The sequence below is a fragment of the Panthera onca genome, chromosome F1 (assembly GCF_046562875.1).
Source record: "Panthera onca isolate mPanOnc1 chromosome F1, mPanOnc1 haplotype 2, whole genome shotgun sequence".
In the NCBI taxonomy this organism is placed as follows: domain Eukaryota; kingdom Metazoa; phylum Chordata; class Mammalia; order Carnivora; family Felidae; genus Panthera; species Panthera onca.
The window spans coordinates 37,697,111-37,716,979 of NC_138355.1; the positions used below are offsets into that span (position 1 = coordinate 37,697,111).

Here is a 19,869-nt window from a genome sequence, read left to right on the forward strand (position 1 = left end):
TAAATGCAGTCGACCTGGGTGAGTTATGGCCCACGGAAGGGGGCAGGTGGAGATCACGAGGTAAGGGTCCTGGGGAGATAAGCCTACAAGTACTGGCAGGATTTTCTTGCCTCCTTTCTCCTCACCCCTTCTACTCCCTTTCTAGCTCTCAGCTCTCCAGATGGGGGTGACACCAGGATCCTTACACTTTTCGTGGGTTCGGAGGTGATATCAGCTCTGCGTTGTTCCCACCGTTAGCAAAGGGAAGGAGGAAAAGAAAGAGAAGGAAAAGACCCATTAAAGCAACCAATAGATAATTAGGAGCAGACTATTTTGCCATAATGCAGCACAACAGCAATAAATAAATCAATCACTTGGGGGGGTGGGGAATGACTCGCCTATAATCAGCTATTAAAGGCTTGTACCGCTAATTAGTCTATTAATTAGAACTGTTCTCGCCCTTCCACACGTTATCAGCCTGCCAAGGCAAAGAAAACTCAGCCCCAGGGGCAGGAGATAAGAGAAGTAAGAAAGACGGAAGTAGCAGATTCAAACAGCTGGGCAAGTCTGTGTTTTAAAAGCACAGCTTAGTGCCCGGGGCAAATCCACCTGCTAGTAAGAAAGGAACGTTTATCAAAAACCAAAGGGCTGTTGTCTTTGTTGAGCAGAAAGGGAAGAAACGATTTAATCTTTAAAGAGAAAAACCACCATAACCACACAAGGGGATCTGTGAAGGGCAGCTCCACTGGGTGTTCCCTGGGGCACTGGACACAGTGAGAAACACACTTGCTTAGCGCAAAGGCAGCGTTATCGGAGGCTCAGGAGCACGGCCCTCTATCCCCTGATGCTCAAGTGTACTCATCTTGGGGAACTAACACATGTTGAGTGCCTACTATGTGCCAGGCACACCCCTTCTGTGCTTTATGCTTGCAACATCTTGTTTGCTGATTTCATTGACGTTCTTAGAATGCCCTACAGTTATTTCTAGGAGTTCTCAGAAAGAAGCCTCATTGGAGCCCTCACAGCTGTGGTCACCAAAAGACGGTTGTTCGGCTCTTCCTCTCCTGTTCTGACTCTCAGTGGTCTGTGCCCCCTGCCACCCAGAGCCTGAAGAAGCCTCTCATCCATCACTGACTCAAAGGGCCTAGGGACTGACAAGGTCTTCTTCAACAGTTCATACAGGCTCTGAGCCTCACAGCTCTCTCCGTGTCCCCAGGAGGGGCGCAGTGGGGAGGACTGTGGCCTTCATACTGCTCCCCTCTCTTTTCCAGCGTCTCTGCTCCCCTCCGCCCTCCCCTGGTTACCAAACTGACATCCCCATGCACTCAAATGAAAAATAGCAGACACAGAGCGGGGTGTTGGAGGCAGGTGTCTCCACTGGCAACAGCCCACCGGCAGCTGCTAGGTTATCTTGTTTCATCCTTACAAAAGCCGTGTGACAGGCTATTACCAATCCCATTTTGCAGAGCGGGGAAACTGTGGCTCGGAGAGGTTAAGTCACGCGGCCAGTCTTCCCGAGGCAGTGACAAAGCACTTAGCGAGACTTCAGTAAATATTTGCACCGCAGACAGAATTGGAAACATGGAGGTGATGGAAGGTTTCCAGCTTTGGGGGGACCTCAGAACTCTCAGGGGTCCAACTACGTGGTAAAGGGGGGCTGTCAATTGGGACAACCCTCTAGAGTGGCAGAAGGGCCAGAGATGGAGAGTACGGGGTCAGCCTCAAGGTCAATTGCTCCCTACCCCCACTCCTTCCTGCCCTAATACTTGTCGTACAGCTCACTTTCTACCGGCAACCCTCCCTAAGAAACCCTTTCAGAAACGGTAAGCGGTGACACTGTCCTGCCTGATCCTCAGGATGTCAATAGGTCTGTGTCCCAACAGTGCTTTCTGCTTTGTGGGTGAGAGGGAGGGGCAGTGGTGATGGATGTGTGGAGAGAGCCTGGGCTTGGGAGCCAGTGACCAGCCTCTATTCCCTGACAACCAGCTAGGTGACCTTAGGCAAATTGCTTTACATCATCCACCTTCAGTTTCCTCATATGCAAAATAGGAAATGTCAGCTGCCTACCCCCAAATGTTATTGCGAGGATGCAGTGCAGTAATACAACACTACTATTATATATACAGAGAGAACTTCACAATTACAGAGTGCTTTCATATATATCCCTGCCAACCTTTAGATCCTCAACACCCTCAGGATTATTATCCCTAGTTTTCAGTTGAGGAAATCAAAGACACAGAAGGATTGAAATTCACTTGAAAACAGCGAGCGGTGCTATTATTCAAAAGCAGAATGCCTGGCCCTACCACGTCTGACTTTCAGACCACGTAGCACCACGGCATTTGCCCTAGAGTCTCTCCTCTGGGGTATGTGTCATGTTCAAGGCTTTCATTCATTCAATAAATATGTGTTGCCTTTCTACATAGAGTCAGGTAGCGAGGACACTTTGCAGAGCTCCTAGTGCGGCAGAGAAGGCAGACCTCATATGTGTGAGGAACAATACTGTGTGAGAAGGAGAGCGAGGACAGGTGATATAGGAGGAGACCTTAAGGAACTCTGAAGAGTGAGTAGGGCATAGCCTCATAAAAAGCCAGGGAAGGGCATTCTCAGCTCAAGGTGGGAAAGGGCATGGTGTTTGGGACTACTGAAGCATAAAAGGTAAGAGGGAAAGTGATGAGAGAGAGACTGGAAAGTCGGCTGAGTCCAGATTTTGAATGCTTAGCAAGCGAGTAGAGGAGTTTGGACTTTATCCTTAGGATAATGTGGAGCTACCTAAGGCTTTAAGCAGGGAAACGATTGGGAACCTAGGAAGATTTTTCTCGCTGGGATGTGGACGCTAGATCTGAGCTGGGCAAGCCTGGAGGCAGGTAGACCAGCTAGATGGGGACACATGCAGAAATTCAGGCAAGAAATAATGCTGGTCTGAGCTCCAGATGGGATCATAGGATGGAGAGAAGGGCAATCTTTTTTTTTTTTTAATTCTTTTTTTTTTTTAACGTTTATTTATTTTTGAGACAGAGAGAGACAGAGCATGAACGGGGGAGGGTCAGAGAGAGGGAGACGCAGAATCTGAAACAGGCTCCAGGCTCTGAGCTATCAGCACAGAGCCCGACGCGGGGCTCGAACTCACGGACCGCAAGATCGTGACCTGAGCCGAAGTCGGCCGCTTAACCGACTGAGCCACCCAGGCAAGAGAAGGGCAATCTTTGAAATAGATTTAGCAATCAAAACCAAGAAGTGGTGATTGGTGGGGAATGTGCATGGAGAGAGGCAAGTGAGAGGAAAGAGTCAAGGATGGCATTAGCTTGTGTGACTGGTGAATGGTGGTGTCCTTGTTGGAAAAGGGGACATTAGAGGCAGAATATCTGCTTTCTATCAGGTATATTCTGCATGAACTTGTATCCCAACTTTGCCAAGAACCTCTAAATTATGGCTGTCTTGTCCAGAGGATGAGGAATGGGTGAAAAGATCCTGCCAACTTGAGAATTCCATTGGCCAGGCACTGAGGTGTGCACATGGTATATGTTGATGGTGCAGCCTCAGGAGGTGGAACGGCATCCAGTTCCTCTGGAGTAACAGGATTCATCTCCCTGGGTTTCCTGTGGGCCTTCTAGTCCTTCAACCCAACTTCCTTTTCTTTGGTTTTTAAGAGCTGTTTGTCAAGGGCAGACCGTATAAGGTATATTAGTAGTTGCCAAGGGGGAAACTGATCTTAAAAGAGTTTACTATCTAGAAGGACCAAGAAGACAACTAACTACGAAAATAACTACAGATCCATCCGTGTGGATAGTATTAATGGCCATAAATGTCATAAAGAACATGCTCCCAGAAAGCCATTCCTTCTGAATGGGGGAAATCAGGGGAAAAGGTATCCGAGTTGGTCTTAAAGGAAAGATGGAATTTCTATAGGCAGAAATGTGAGATTGGGGGGCAAAGGAGATATTCTAAAGGAGGAAACAGCATGGTCAAAGATGGCAGCGGGTACAGGTAATCACCAGCTGGGAATCCTGCTGTCTTAGGGTATCTGCAGAGACGGTTCTTAAACTGATGCTCAGGGCGTTTTGAGAAGTCTGCGAATGCCCTGACTATCCAAAATTGCGTATGTATGCACATGGACTATTCTGGAGAGAGGGCCCACACCTCTCCTCCAATTCTCGGAAGGGGCTGGATCTGAGAAAAGTTTAGAAAACAGCACTCTAATTCTCCCGAATTAGAATTCACAGGTGGGCTGGAGGCGTGTGTGTGTGTGTGTGTGTGTGTGTGTGTGTGTGTGTGTGAAACAAGCACGGTTGGGAATGACCGGTGCATACCTGGGATCTCTCTATAGGCCCAAGGAGGCCTTGGAATGCTAGCCTCACGAGCTTCCTGCCCTTTGCCACCCCCCGATTTCCCACCCCCATTTTACAAGAGCAGTCACCACTGGCACCAGGGTCTCCACTGCCCTAGGAGAAATAAAGGAGGCAAGGACCGAGGAGCAGGGGAGGAAGAATTCGGGAATCATGCAAAAACTCTGAATCGCCTTTGGAGAGAGGGTGGGAGGGGAGTCGTTCCGCCCTAAATCTGGAGACAGTCAGTGGGCCCGGCAGGTCCCCCCCCCCCCCCCCCCCCCACCGCCCCACAGCAAGGCTTCGGTCAAATTCTGGGAATTTCCCAACCCGTCGGCAGGGCTGCGGCAGATTTTCCCGGACGCGAGCGTGCCGTGCCCGCCGCGGCCGCTGGGTGGCGCGGCGCCGGGCACCGAGCGTGGGAAGCGCGGGCGCGCGGGCGGGCTGAGCTCACACTCCCGGGAAGCGGCCGCGGCGGAGCCGGGGTCCGCAGCGGCTGCGCATCGCGCGCCTCCCGCCGGGCGCTCGGGGGCTGCGAGGTGGACTGAGCGGTCCCCCGGGAGGGAGGAGGCCGGCCGGAGGTGAGAGCGGGACCCCGTCAGGGTGTCGGGGAGTGGAGGAGGTGGGGGGGGGGGGGAGTCACAGCGCGCCAGGCCTGCGGACGCTGTCCGAGGGCCCCGGGGCAGGGAGGGGGTCCCCGGGGGCGATGCCGGGCGAGGGGGGGTGGGCTGGCCGTGCTCGGCTCGCGCCCCACCCCCGCTGCGGCGCGGCCTCCGGGTGCTGCTGCCCTGGCCGCGTGGGTAGGAGCGGATCGCGGCCCGAGCAGCCCCGGTCGGCCCCCGGGCTCTGGGGCCAGGGCTGGCTGGGCGGGGGAGGTGGCGGAGCAGCCCCCTGGTCCCGGCGCGGCAGCCCCTGCCCACTCCCACCTTGCGTTTCTCCGCTCCGCAGTGGGCGTGGTGCCCCTTTGCTGCAGAGGGGGCGCCCGGAGTTGAGGAAGGCAGTGGGGGAGGGAGAGCGCAGAGACAGGTGGTTGAGGGGGCGAGGGCTGGTGCGCCGAGGCTCGTGATATTAATGCGTATTTCTTTCTCCCCCCTTCCTCAGGGGGCGCGGAGGTGCGTGTGGAGGAGGCGGCGGGAAGGCCAGAGGCATGGCTCGGGAGAGAGGGCAGGCTGCCGGAGGTGCCACTGGGCTCTGGCTCCGATCAGCCCCCCCACCCCCACCCCCCAAATTAATAAAGTGGGTGAGGTGGTGAGGGTGGAGGAGTTTGACGAACACCTGGCCCCGAACTGCCCCGAACTGCCCGCAGCCGCCGCCTGGCTCCCGCGTGCATATCCGGGAGCCGCATACTCCCGAGCACTCTGCAGAGGCCGGGGTGGTGGGGGGGTTGGTGAGAAAGCCCTCGGTTGAAGGAGCTGCAGCAACTGAGTCAGCTCCAGAGATAGGGGTTTTGGGGGGCGGGAGGTGAGGGGAAGTCTCCAGACCTTCAGCCCGTGTTCATAAGTGGTGGGAGGTGGGGTCTGTAGGGAAACAGGGTAATGTCCTTAGGATTCCCCCCCCCCCCCCCCCCCCTCCAGCTTTGTTCAGAGCCACAGACCAAAATTCCGGATTCGGCGTTTGCCACATGTGCTTATTTCTTTTTTCTTTCCCTTTCGGTTTATTTTGTTTTGTTTTTGTTTTTGTTTTTTTTTGTTTTGTTTTTGGGGGGTTTTTTGTTTTTTGGGTTTTTTTTGTTTTTTTTTTTTTTTTTAGAGGAACTGCAAATGACAGAGCAGAGGGACGGCTGGCCCAGCCAATCCTGGAGCTGCTGCAGCACTTGTTCCCCAAACAAACACATTCTGGTGCAAGGACAGAGAGGAGGGGGCTGCTGGCTCACGCGCCCCCCTGCCCCTCCGGGGACCACAGCCCCCTTGCTGCTCCCGTGTGGGAAGGACGGCCCGGCACCTTGGGCCACACGGACGGAGGCTGCCCTGGGCCAGGGTGAGTGATGATGGTGCTGCAGCCCCTCCCTGCTGCCCAGCGTGGGAAGAAGAATGCAGAGCCAGGCAAGTCTCTCTCTGTGTCCTCTGGGGTGGAAGGAGCGGGTATAGACAGGGCCGGGGCAGCCAGCTTTGGCATTGGTGGTGAAAGCCTTTACCTCCAGCCCCTTGGGTTTGGTTCCACCCCTGGCCTGTCCCTGGCACTCAACAACTGTGGCTATGTGCTCATTGGTGCCACCATGTTATATAACGCTTATATAATCTCCCAGGGCAAGCGCTGTGTCTCCGCTCTCGGGTCACGCCGACACTGTGTCCCTGTGGGAGGCAGGATCTGTGGAAGCTTTGGGGTGGACCTTCTCCTCAACTTGGCTCCTCCTCCGGATCCCCGGCGTAGGAGGGAGGGATGGGAGAACCGGACCCATCCACAGCAGCTTCCTCTGGGGCTCAGAAAGAGGAGTCGGCTGGGCGGCCTCCTCACCTTCTTGCTTCTCTAGTCCCCCTTGTCCAGAGAACTGTCTGGTGGAGTGGATGCCCTTCTTGCGTTTTGAGGTCAGCATCGGTTCTTGGGGCCCCCTGGCATGGCCGATGGGTGTGGTGAGATGACCCCTGGGATGTGACAGAAGAATACGCGGTACATAGGGTTGGAGAGAGAGAGGCAGAGATTAACTGTGCTTTGGGGTTTATGAGCAGAAGTGATTAGAAGGATGGTAGTGGCCTTAGGAGAAATTTGGAGCAGGCCTAGGAGCTGGGGGATGGTCAGGGAAGGGTGTACGGGGAAGTGGATCAGACAGCAAAGATAAACATGGTGTTCTTTTACTGTACTCTCCACTGGGCTGTCCCTGGTTACCAGGGCAACAGAAGCAGTGATGAAAATCATGCCTTTCGTTCAGTGGAAAAATCTAGCTCCTCCTCCCGCCTCTTCCTTCTCTAATCGCCTGCGACCCATTGGGAGGTTGATGGCTCCAGGGATCAGAGACCCCAGTGTATCCCCATCAGGCCCCCCATTCCCCAGTGTTTTAATCATCTTGCCCCTGTTCCAGCATCCCTTATCTCCCCCAGAGCTCGGCAGTTGCGCAGGAGTTGGAGTGGAAGGAGGGGGAAGGGCACGGACGTCATTGCAGGGCAGGGCGGGCAGAGCGTGGGCAGAGACGTGGATGCAGGAATGACGGGCGCACGAGGAGGGTCAGGCACTGATCAGCTAGATGGCGCTTGTTTCTGGGGTGGTAGGACCTGGGGGTGGGAATAGTGGGTGAGGGCCCGCAGAGCCTAGCAGCCTAGGCTTCCCATAAATAGGGAATAGAAGGGCCTCAAGGTCTTTTTGGGGGTCTCAGCTCCCGATGAAAACCAGGGTTCATTCATTTAGCAGGGACTGGCTTCCTGCCACGTTCGGTAAGGTTCTGGGAGCTGGGAAGACAGGACTGGCCCTTGACCTTGGAGAAATTGCAGTGGATAGGAGGAAGGTGGGTATATAGGGGAAGATCAGCCTGGCTTTGTTACAAGCCTGGAATCTGGGACTCCAGGCGAGGAGACTGGTGGTGTTCCAGACTGGAAGTGATAGATTAGGGTGGAGCCTGAGGGAATGCAGAGGGAAGAGTCTTTCAGAGAGCCACTTTGGCTTGCGGCTAGGTCGTGGGGAAGAGAAGGTGCTAAAATTTTGAGCCTTAGCGATTGACAGAAAAACCCGGATTCAGACTTCTTTACAGGAACATCGTGTTTGATCTGATGTTAGGCGACCTGCCTTCAAGACCACGGCCGTCCAAATTGAAATGTTTAGGGTCAGGCAAATAGAGTTTGCAGTGGAAGCCAATTCTGGGAAGAGAACTTATAGGAAATTGCATTACCAAGCCTCGAAGGTGTAGGTCGCTGAGAACGTATGCAGGGAGAGTGAGCCCAGGGCCCTGGGCATCAGCCTAGAATTGGGCGAGGCTGTATATCTTGTACCTGTTTATGATCCCAGCGCCCGCCCAGACTGCTGGACCTGTTTCTGCTAATGAACACACACGTCTTCTATCAAACCACACCCGTTTTTGAAGTTCAGGTTTCTGTTTAAGTTTCCTTCTCCCTAGTAACTATGTCCAGGAGGCTATGTCCTGGAAAGATAGGTATGTACGCTTACTTCTCCACTCGTTCTCCTTGACCTTTGCTGTGCCATTCACTTATAGATTGCTGAGAGGCCCCAAGTTGTGCCTGCTATAGCCACGAGCCATCGGTCTTTAATTAGCCTCCACCAACAAGACTGTTCTGGTTCCTTCCCAGTCATCACCCTAGAGGAGTAAGAGCACTGCACAGAGCGTCAGGAGGCTTCTGCCAGCTACGTGGTCTCGGGTGAGGCACTTCCGTTTCCAGGACTTAGTGCCTAGTCTGAGCGGTCTGGTTTCTTCCATGTCCAAAGCCTTCGGATTTGACATCCAAAGCTTTCTCCACCTCTGCCCAGGTTTCTGGTGCCAGGCAGGCGTTTTGACCGAGCTGCGCAGATTTCTCTGATGCTTTGTGGGAAGGAGTAGCAGAAATGGAGGCCTGCTCTCTAGGGTAGACCCCTGTCTCCAAAGTGGGTGGGCGCCCTCCAGAGGCAGTGTGGCCCTTATCCCTCTTGGGAATGTGGAAATGCGGGAAGAGCAGGTTTTCCCAGTCACCAAGCAGTTGGCAGGCTACAGCCCATAGGTCAGATGCCTGCTTTTGTAAATAAAGTTTTATTGGAACCCAGACGTGCCCATTGTTTATGTATCGTCTATGGCTGCTTTCCCGCTAGGTTGGTATAGTTGAGTGGTGCAACAAAAACCGTATGACCCGCAGTCCCGAAATACACTGTCCTGCCCTCTACGAAAAACTGTGCCGTAGACCAACAAAGTGCTTAGATCTCCACTGAGATGCTTAACTGTGGCCGTTTCAGAGTCCTATGGTTCTTGAAGGTTCTGCATCGGGCCTTACTGTGTTATCCCATGAGAGGATGATATGGCAGTTGAGACAGTAGATTACTGGAATCAACCCAAAGATAGCCACCCTGTATCTGGGAAATCCCTTTCATTTTCATATTTCATATTTCCCTCGATGCCTTTGATTTGTGACTTCCAGCCTCACAGCCCCTTTTAGTGCCAGGGCCCTTAGAGATGCATTTGCAGAGAGCCTGCAGCCGAGCCTAGTTTGTCTGCCTGAGCCTGGCACTCATCCACTCTGTCAGAACAAGGCCCTCTGGCTTGGGGTTCGTAGGGTGTGCATCTGCGCTGGCTTGGGTCCGGAATTAGCATTCAAGGCTCTTGCGGCCAACACTTACGGTGTCTTCTTGTGTCCAGGTTTCCACCCTTTTGACCCGGTCCTCAAACCAGAGTCTTGGTGAAATTCTTGGTTGGGAACAGGACAAGCCACCCCCTTCCCCCCTCCCTACTACAGGACAGCCACACAGCAGTTGCATCACTGCTGGTCTGTGTTGGGATAGGAAGTGAGACACTCTCGTGGCCAGAGGAAACCACGTCCTGGGGACGGCGTTGGGGGGTGGGGGTGACTGAGGTTTATTCCCATTGCAGCTGGAAGGGAGGAGGCTGGCAGTGGGAGGAGGGAGCAGACAACCCAGAATAGCAAGCCAGAAGCTGAGCACACTCAGAGCTGCTTTTAGCCGGTACTGGTAAGCCTGGCCCTGGGAGTCTTGCTTCACACCTCCCTCCGCACATTGTCCCCAGAGGCTGGCTCTCTGACTGTTCTCATCCCCCCAAGAAAGAAAAAAGAAAGGGTCCTCGTCAAAAGCCCTCTCTAAATACCTTTCATTTGTAGAGCTTAGGGTGACCCTGTCCTGCTTGGACTTGACCCGATATTGACACTGGCGCACTGACTTGGGGAAATATTTGTTCACCAGATATTTATTAAGGGTCTGTTACGCGTGGGGCACTGTATGAAGCTCAGAGGCTGCCAAGGCAAAGAAAGGATTCACAGTCTGGTCTGAAAGGCACAGGGACCGTTGAACCCATTTCAATATGATCTGCACTGGAATCTAGGCTTCTAGAGAGCGTATCTGCATCTGTCTTGTTCGTTGCCGTCATCCTGGCGTGGGGTACCGTGCTTGACACACTTGTAGGTGTGCACGTGCTTAACTGGTTGACCCGTCCTGATTTGGTGCGTCCCGGAAGTGTGCAGGAGGTATCTGAGTAGGCAAGTGGAGGAAGAGGGGAGCTCACGGCAGCGAGTGTGGCCAGTTTGGGGGAAGACGGGATGTTCCTGGGCCTCCCGGTAGTGTGGGTGCAGTTAAAGAAAGAGGGAACGCCCTGTGGGAATGGGAATCCTTGGGCCTCAGGGGACCATGGGAAGGGAGGAGAATGACCTAGGACAAGGTGGCAGGACAGCGGCAGCCCACACCATCGGAGAAAGCAGAGGGCCGGACGGGGGGGGTGGGTAGCAGGGAAGGGTAAGACTGGGGAGGGAGAGTGGGAACTGTGAGAGAAAGCAGAGCTGAAGCAGGTGAGTCCCGGATGCACACGATGGCAGTGACAGAAAAGACACGTCTCAGCCCCATTCTGTGGCTCTTCAAAAGACCGTGTCTGGGTACGACCCCCATGATACCACATTTCTCTGCAGTGGGGCAGATGTGGGGAAATTAGCTGTAGTTTGAGATGATGGTTACCCTCTAAAATTCTTACTATGGAAATTGCACATGTATGTGAAGATACAGTTACTGTGAGAACATCCCACGTTCCTGTCACTCAGCTTTAACACGTAATCAACATGTAGCCTGATTTTATTTGTATCCCACCCACCTATTCTTTATCTTTTTGTTGTTGTTGTTGTTGTTTTGTTTTTACAGCAGATCCCAAACATCATGTTCCATCCATAAATTCTCCAGTGTGGCTCTCTTAAAGCATAACCCAGTCGTCGTATCCCCCTGAAATATCACTGGTTTCCCCCCCCCCACCCCCCGCCCGTGTTTACGTTTCCCTGCTGGTCTCAGGTTTTTAACAGTTTTGTTTGAATCCAGTTCCAAACAAGATCCACACATCTCATTTAGTTGATGATTAATCTCACGTTGTGTGTTAATAAAGATTATGGGCATGCTTAAAATAATTTATGTTTTGCAGTTCTGCCTTTTAGATTTATTTAGCTGCCCTGCTCTGTCTCCCTTCAGCTGCCATCAACAGCTTTCCTGAGTTCTGTTGAACCGTGTTGTGATTCCTGAGCGTACTTCATTATTCTTCTTGTCTTTTTGTCTTTGTGGTTTAATATAACTAGTCATTTATTCCCTCCTTCAGTAAGTGCTTCTGGACAGCCTGCTTCGTGCCAGGCGCTCTGCCGGGCTCTGAGCATGCAGCTGTGGAAAGAGAGCGTCCTGGGAGCTTACAGTCCAACCACATGAGAGCGGTTTGGGTCCACCTGTTGTCTCTTGCCCCACGTGTTCACCCCAGCTGAGTTGGGTGACCACGAGGTCACTTGTGTGCTGTCAGATCTGCTGTGTTCTAGGGCTTGGTATTCGTGTTCTTGTGTGGTCACTTATGTGGCTGATAAGAAGTGCTTCTAGAACTATCCAAGAAGTCGGGTATGTTTCCTGTGGGAGGCATCTTTCATAGCCACGTGACCGGGAGTCTAGGAGTATCGCCGACGGACTTGGCGTGGATCCGTGAACACTTGTGGCCTTGAGTCTTTATCTCTAAGCAAGTTAAAATGGAGAGGCTGCTTTCCCTGGGGGATGGTAGAGAGGCCGAATGAAACATCTGGAAGGTGCTCTGAAATGTCGAAGGGCTCAGCAGACACCAAGCGGTGCCAACACGTTCTTTGAGCAGGTTGGCTGTTTCTGTGACTCTGTGAAGGTCAGGCTGCTTGGGGACTTTCGTCCAGTCTGATGAGGTCACCTGCCTAGGTAGGTTCACTTTTCCAGTTTTCTCTTCTTTGCTGCACAGTCGAGTCCTGGCTAGCCTTGCTGCCTGAGTAGCAGACTGTGATGCTACTGTTCGGGTCTGTCTTGCTAATAAAGCTATTAACTTATGTGCATCTCTCTGTGTAAATAATAATCAGACCTGTGTTGGGTCCCTGTGACCCTCTGATTTTGAGAACGGTCTGTGATTCTTGTATTTTTTTCTTCCATTTGCAGTTTGGATGCAGCTACGCTGCGGTTCACGAATTAGCATCTGAGCCTTTAAAAAAAAATCTTCGTTAATAAATTAAATGTATTCCCAGATATAAAGACTAGTATTCTTTCACCTCTCCTAGATATTTTGTCGTATACTTAAGATAATAGTACAGAGTATATTAAATATACCATGATATATATAATTCCTGTCACTGAAGGATTCATAGGTTAGAGTTTGAGAATACTTTTTTATTATTTCCAATTAAGCAGTCTTTAATTATTTTGATCGTATGGCTATGTTGGTTAAAATTTTTGAACGGGTCGCTGTGTGTGTGTGTTTATAATTTCTATACAGTATGCCGTTGCCATACTAATACATTATATATGTTATAAAATACAAAATAAAAAGAATTTTTTTAATGTTTATTTTGAGAGAGAGAGAGAGAGAAAGAGGGAAACACAGAATCCGAAGCAGGCTCCAGGCTCGGAGCTGTCCGTACAGAGCCCAAGGCAGGGCTCGAACTCACGAACTGTGAGATCATGACCTGAGCCAAAGTCGGATGCTCAACCGACTGAGCCACCCAGACGCCCCCAAAATAAAAAGAATTAAAGGAAGTTGTGCTGCAGTGTATATTCTCTGCCTTCCTCCAGCATGAGCCATTCCTGGTCCTGGTGGAGGGCAGCTCACACTCCGTCCCCACCCCTTCACACATTCAGGGCATTACTGCTCTCACAGAGCTTCCCTCTCCCCCTGGCATTGCCAGTTGTGTGCCCTTTCTACTGGATTGCTTCCATGTTCTGTTCTTTCTGTCTTCTTTGACTCCAACCCTTCCTGTTCCTGCCCCTTTCTCTGTCCCCAGAGAGTCTTTGGTCCTTGCAGCCTTCACTTCCTCTCTTGATTCCCCCCAACTCTGGGTGAAAGTGGTCTTGACGAAGCCAGCCGTGACCACCATGTTTCTAAATCTAGCCCTGGCTTCTTTGTCTCAGTCCTAGTAGCTCTGGCAGTTGGGCACATCTGGTCGGACCCTTTCCCTCGAAGCGCTTTCTTCCCTTGGCTCCCAGGCCATGAATCTCTGGTTTTGTGCCTGTCTCATTGGCTGTTCTTCTGTGGCATCTCTTCTCTTGACCTCGAAACATGTGCCCCTTCCTCTCTATCTTCTCTGTTTCTCTCTGTCACCCTCTCCCAACCCATGGCTTGAAATACAATCTGCATGAATGATTTCTAGAATTTGCTTCAAAGTAATCCTGGGAGATAGACAAGATTGACCATGAGTTGTTAACAGCTAGATCTGGGTGATGTGTACCTAGGGGTTCCTTGTACTGTTCCTTCTGGGTTTTTTTGTTGTTGTTGTTTGGAATTTTCCATGATAAAAAGTTTAAAAAATCTATAGGCTAGTGACCCCCCCCCCCATTATTTGTCTGAAGCCCAGCCCTTCTCCTGAAGTATAGAGCTGTGTGTGTATCCACCTGCCTACTTAACCTTTTAACTTGGATGTTAATGGGCATTTCATGCTTACAAGTCCAAAACTGAACTCCTGATTTTCCTGCTCAAATATATTCTTCCTGTGGTTTCCCGTCTTGGTTGTGGGAATGCCGTCCTTCCAGTGGCTCATGCAGAATACCTATGGTCATGCTTGACTTAGCTCTTTCTCGTACATTTCTCGCTCAGTCCATCAGCAACTCCTGTTGACTCTACCTGCAAATATATCCAGAATGTGACCCATGAGAACTGCTTCTACTGTCTTCGCTGTTGTGCAAGCCACCATCATTTGTCACCTGTTTCTTCTTTGCCCCTTACAGGCTATATAATCCTCAGTAGGCAGAAGGATCCCATGATACAGAAGCCACATCATGCCCTGCCAAGCTCCAGCTGCGCAGTAGCTCCTTGTCTTGCTCAGCGAAAGCCGTGGTTGTTGGTGTGGGGTAGAGGACCCCGTAGCTTATAAACACTGCCCAACAGAAATATGATGTGAGTTACGCACGGGAGCCACACGTGTAATTTGACATTTTCTGGTAGCTAAGTTGGAAAAGGAAAAGGAAACAGGTGAAATTCTTTTTAATAATTAACCCGCGGGGCGCCCGAGTGGCTCAGTCGGTTAAGCGTCCGACTTTGGCTCAGGTCATCATCTCGCCGTTCGTGAGTTTGAGTCCCGCGTCAGGCTCTGGGCTGACGGCTCCGAGCCTGGGGCCTGCTTCGGATTCTGTGTCTAAACTCTCTCTCTGCCCCTCCCCCACTCGCATTCTATCTCTCTCTGTCAAAAATGAATAAACGTTAAAAAAAAATTAAAACAATTAATTAACCCGGTGTGTCAAAAATACTTGCACTTCTGGTAGATATCACAGGGTTATTCGCACGAAGTCACGCTCATGGCACATCTCAGTTTGGATTAGCTCTGTTTCTTGGGCTCCACAGCCTCCCGCGGCGAGTGGCTCCCGTGTTGGAAATGCACGCCTCCGTGATCTTCTGTGTCCTTATCTCCTACTGGCTCTTCCTTCTTTGACTTTGTTCTGGCCGCACTGGCCTCTTTGCGGCCCCTCAGATAAACTAGGCATTTCCTGTTCTAGGTCCTTCTATTTGGGACGCTTTTTCCCAGATAGCCCTGCGGCAGAGTCTTACTTCCTTTGGGCCTGTGACCAGATAGCCCCCTTGCGGTGCCCACTCCGCACTCACACGTTTGTTGGCGCCTCCTGTATCCCTACCCTCCAGTGTTTTCTCCCGAGCGCCATCACCACTTAACACACTGTAATATTTCTGTTACTTCGTGTATTTTCCCTCTCTCCCTGCTAGAATCTGAGCTCCACGAGAGCAGGGACTTTTGTCACTTTCGTTCACTGCTGTATTTCCACAGCATGGAACAGTGCCTGGCACGTGTAAGAGATAGGTGGATGTGGTTGAAGAATTAAACGGGATGAATGATCAAGGAGGATTCTTTTTTTTACCAAGCACCGTTCGGTTGAGTGCATGTCACCGTGTGGTGTCATATTTTTGCAGCGTAGCAGTTTGAAGGCCTAGTTGAAGTCAGGGTATTTTGAAAGAGACCCCTTTATAAAGAGGCGATCATGGGTGCAACTTATAGCATAAATGGATTCAAGACCCCTGAAACGCTGCATTTCATTCATTTCCTTGGGTCATTTTAAACCCAGCTTGAACATCCTGTTGCAAGGGTGTGCGTAGGTACGGCATTTTGGAGATGACGTCCTTACCTTGAACGCGGTAACGTCGTCACATCATGGTGGAAACGATTTCCAAACGCCTGCTTTTAAGATGTTCTTTCTGTGACGGAAGTCTCTTTCAAAAAGTAAAGGTTTTCTTACCCAGTTTTTAAATGTCACCTTTACCTTGAAGGGACAGATTAAATACTTGTTTAAAAACATTCATTAAGTGGCATTCTACCGACAGGCGCTCCCTGCAGAAGAGGTCAGCAGATTTCGGAGCTGTGATGTTTTCTGCTTGAAAAAAACATACGTGTGATTCCTCTTTAAGTTGAGCGCCTCTTTCAGGGACCCTGCCGTGAGATAAGCAGTGACCGTGTGGTCAGATGATTTGTAGCCCTCACCCTCTCATTACAGAGGGCTGTTATTTGTTGTATGGAGGATGGTACCCTTAAATTTGCTTCCCCAGGTACATGTAAACTGTATGAAAGTACACAGTCAGCTGGGGGTACCACTGCCCATCCTTTTGTGTTCGGATCTCCTACTCAGGCACAGGATGCCCCCTGGACCTTAAGTGACGGTGACCACCGGACACACAAATTGAAAGAATTCACTGGTGTCGATTCACACGTCAAATAACAATAAGATTTAATTCCCTATTTTCAAATAAAAGGAAATACAGACATCCTCCTCATTTCTTCTTCGTCCTGATGGATCTTGTACTTGCCTCATCCAACACGGTTGTTGGATTGTTGGTTCTTCTGTATTAACCTTGTCTCTATAACTCGCATCCAGTTGAGGACTGGGTCTCCTCTTTTCTGTTGCTCCTCGTACCTAACAGGGCTGGGTTTCACCAGTATCTAAGGACTGAACGGTGTTGGGGAATAGATCATTCTCTGACCTCGGCACCTTTGTTGGACGGCAAAGTCCGGTATCCAGATGTCTTTGGTAGCTGCTATAGCCATTTCTTGAACAGTATCAAAGGCATCGGTGGCATTACGGAGAACAGCAGTGTAGTGTTGATGCTTGATGAGTCTTGATGCCTCGTCTGGTTCTGACAGGTAGCAAAAGCGGCAGCTGCGTGAGGCACCGCCGTGCCGTGCGGTAGATGGCTGTGCTCAGGTGCTGCTCTGGAAGTGGGCTGGCAGAGGTTGCTGGAAAAGATGGCCAGGGTAGCTGGAGTAGCCAGCTGTCTTCTTAAAGCATGGTGATACATCTTGAAAGCATCGTGGGATGTCTTCCTTCAGCTCACCTAGATGCTGAAAATGTCTGTGCAGGTCTGCTCTTCATCCGTGTTGACGGTCTAGGAGGTATGTCAGCTGGATGTGTTCGCTTGGAGTTGACTTTCCGACTGCTGTGACCAGAAACACAATTTACAAGATGAGCGGCTGGAAGGAGAGCCGCAGACCGTCTCAAGAACAGAGGCCCTGTGTATTTTCTGCTGCGTGGGCCACCTCTCGTGTTCCCTGGACCCCACGTTGGCGAGCAAGGCTTGTCCCCGGCGGACCGGTCTTTGCTACTTAGATAACGCACTACTCCATCGGCATCTCATTGATGCACATCTGTACAGGGCCTCCTGGGTGAAAGAGTCCACCGTTCCGAATGGAGTGGGGTGGGAATGGGACAGGAAGGAATCTGCCAGCGTGAATGGGACAGGGTCTCTGTCCTCAGGGAGCTAATGGTTAGTGAAGGTGCCAGGCACCCACGCTACAAATACAAGACGAACATAAAAGGGATGTGAACGGAGTACAAGAAGGGGGTTTATTAGCCAGAGGGGGCAGTTGGGAATTGGAAGATGTCCCTTGGAGCATGAGGAAGAAGATCTTGTCCATCTTGCTCTTAGCTGAATCCTCGGAGGTGCTTTGTTCCTGTCAGGTGCTCAGTAATTACGTATGTGTTAATCGTTGGGTATTGAAGGAGTAGGCCTTCACCCGAAGAGGCAATGCAAAGGCCCGGGGGTCAAGGAAGAAATGGCTGCTTGGGAGAAAGTAGTTGGTGTGCTCTGAGGAGGTGTATGTGGCAGAAAGTGGGCCTCCGTATTGCAGAGTTAAGGGCAGTCTCCGGAGGGCCTCTACCAACTTCCTAGGAATTTGGTGGTGGTGGTTCTTAAGCTCTTTTGCACCAGTACTCATTGGGAGTTGCGTGCAAATGAGTCTCTTTCTCCAAGAAAAAAAAAAATATCATAACAGCACGTGGTCTGGCATATGCCGTCAGAGAACTCACAGATCCGTGCTGTCAGCCGGGGGTCTGTCCGGGCTCTTGCTGACATCTCATCGTGGGTAGGAGGCGCTTGTTTTTCCCTTGATGCACACATTCCAGGTTTTCAGGGCACCGACGGGCGGCAGGCCTAGTCGTGACCCCGATGAGCTCAGGGAAGCCGTGGAGAAGAGGGGAGAGGTCTCTCTGTGCACTGACGTAAATGGAGAGATCCAGCGTTTGTTCCATTTAGCAGAGGACAACAAGAAGTGTACCTGGGAAAAAAATCGGGGGAAAAAAATGAACCCTTATAACTTACTAATTTGGACTATGGGATGCTTGTGCTAACTTTTTTTCTGTGACGCGGTTTCCAACGCCGACACCCGGCCAAGCAGTAATTACAGATATAGAGAGGCAGTGTTTGCATTTTTTGGGAACAGCGATTGCGGAAGGGAGTCATTAGAGTTTCATGTTACCATGGTACAGGGTCCAAAGAGCTCCTTAGCTGTCCCGATCCATCCGGGAGCTGCCTGGAGGAGGAGGTGGCGAGATTTCACGGGCTGCTTGAAAAAGCTGAAAGACTGGGCAGAGGGTAGTTTGAAATTGGATTGTTCTGTTCTCCTTGTCATGAAAAAATTCCTGTAAAGAGAGTATCTGTGTACCTTCAGTTAAAAAATAAATTAATCAGACTTCCCGTCTGCCAGGAGTTTGTAGTGTATCTGATACACAGATAGGATATTTGGAGATTTGAAAAACCCGACGTGGGGTGGGCAGCACGGTGTTGACTTTTCTGCCTGTGCGTGTCGTAGGAAGTTCGTCCCGTGGAGGTGCGGTGAGGCCGTGCTTCGTTCTGGTGAACAAGGTTGATTGAAGACCAGCCCTGTGCGTGGCCATGCTTGATGCCGGCCAGCAACAGAAGGAGCCATCGGAGGTGGAAGGGGAGCACCTTTGAGCTCCCGCATCCAGAGCAAAGCAAGGAGCAGGGTCGGGGACCCTTGGGAACAGCCATTGCTCGATGCAAGCTCTTCCTCCCCTCTACTCCCCCCCTTCCTCCCCATTCATGTGCTTAGCGGGATTTTGCTTTGTGAAGAGGTTAGTCTTATGAGTGAGTTTTACGTTTTTGGGGGGCTCCTGGGTGGCTCAGTTGGTTAAGCGTCTCACTCTTGATTTCGGCTCAGGTCATGAACCCAGGGTCGTGGGATCGAGCCCCGAATCGGGCTCCCTTGAGCGTGGAGCCTGCTTAAGATTTTTCTCTCTTTCTCTCTCTACCCCTCTCCCCTGCTCACACTCTCTGTCTAAAATACAGTACAATACAATACGATATTTTTTTCAAGGAGAAGAGGCCCTCCTGTTTTTCCCAGAGTTGTGTTCAGACTTCAAGTCCAGACACGTTAATGGGGAGTAAAATCAGTTTAATGGGTTGAGACCAACGTTTTTTTTTTAAAGGTCATAATAGAAAATATTAGATTGCGTGGAATGTGGTAAAGAGGAGCATGATTGTGTGAAGGTTTGTTTCAGTTTTATACATTTCATATTTATGTATAAGTACATAGTATTATATGCTTACATATCTGTGTCTCAGAAAGGTCACATGTAGTGTACAGGGTCACCTTGTAAACTTTATTTCTTACTGTGGGTCAGGGTCCAAAAAGTTCGAGAAATGGTCCTGGAGGGATTTCTCAGCTCTTAGGGTAGACAGTGGGTTCCAGCTGCTTCCCTGGAGGCCATCTCTATGGTGACAGATGTGTGAGAGGGCTTTTTTTTTTTTTAAAGAGCAGCAGATTCAGGCTCCCACAGTGTGATCCGGGCTTGTCTGTGGCTGCTCGCCACCCCTGCCCCCACTCTCCTGTGCCCAGTGTTTCCTGCCGCGGGGTGGGGTGGGAGGGGCAGGGAAACCTCACCAGGGGATGGGAGCAGAAGTCACCCTCCCCTCTGTTTCACCAGGTATCATTCCCTGGAGTGCAGCGTATTCAGCCCCCTGCCTCTTCTCTGTCTCTTGACTTTCTTAGCTATGTCCACACCAAGGTTAGGGCAGGGAGAAGGCCATCTGAAAATGCTGTTCTGCCCTATGGTTCATTGGGTGGGGATGTTAGAGTTCACACGATCTGGGGGAGATTCTGGCACAGTGGAATGAGCCAGCCCAGCTCAGTGATTTCACTTGGATTTGTTGATTCTCTGCCTCCATCTTTCCTCC

At 51.1% G+C, this 19,869-nt stretch overlaps 1 long non-coding RNA gene across 1 annotated transcript; it reads left to right on the top strand.

Annotated features, from left to right (window-relative positions):
• The first annotated feature begins 4,731 nt into the window (after positions 1-4,731).
• On the top strand, positions 4,732-8,983 carry LOC144614894 (uncharacterized). The gene is made up of 5 exons (XR_013553180.1): positions 4,732-4,885; positions 6,054-6,281; positions 7,644-7,740; positions 8,443-8,605; positions 8,715-8,983. It is a non-coding gene; the product is annotated as an uncharacterized LOC144614894 (long non-coding RNA).
• The last annotated feature ends 10,886 nt before the right edge of the window (positions 8,984-19,869 follow it).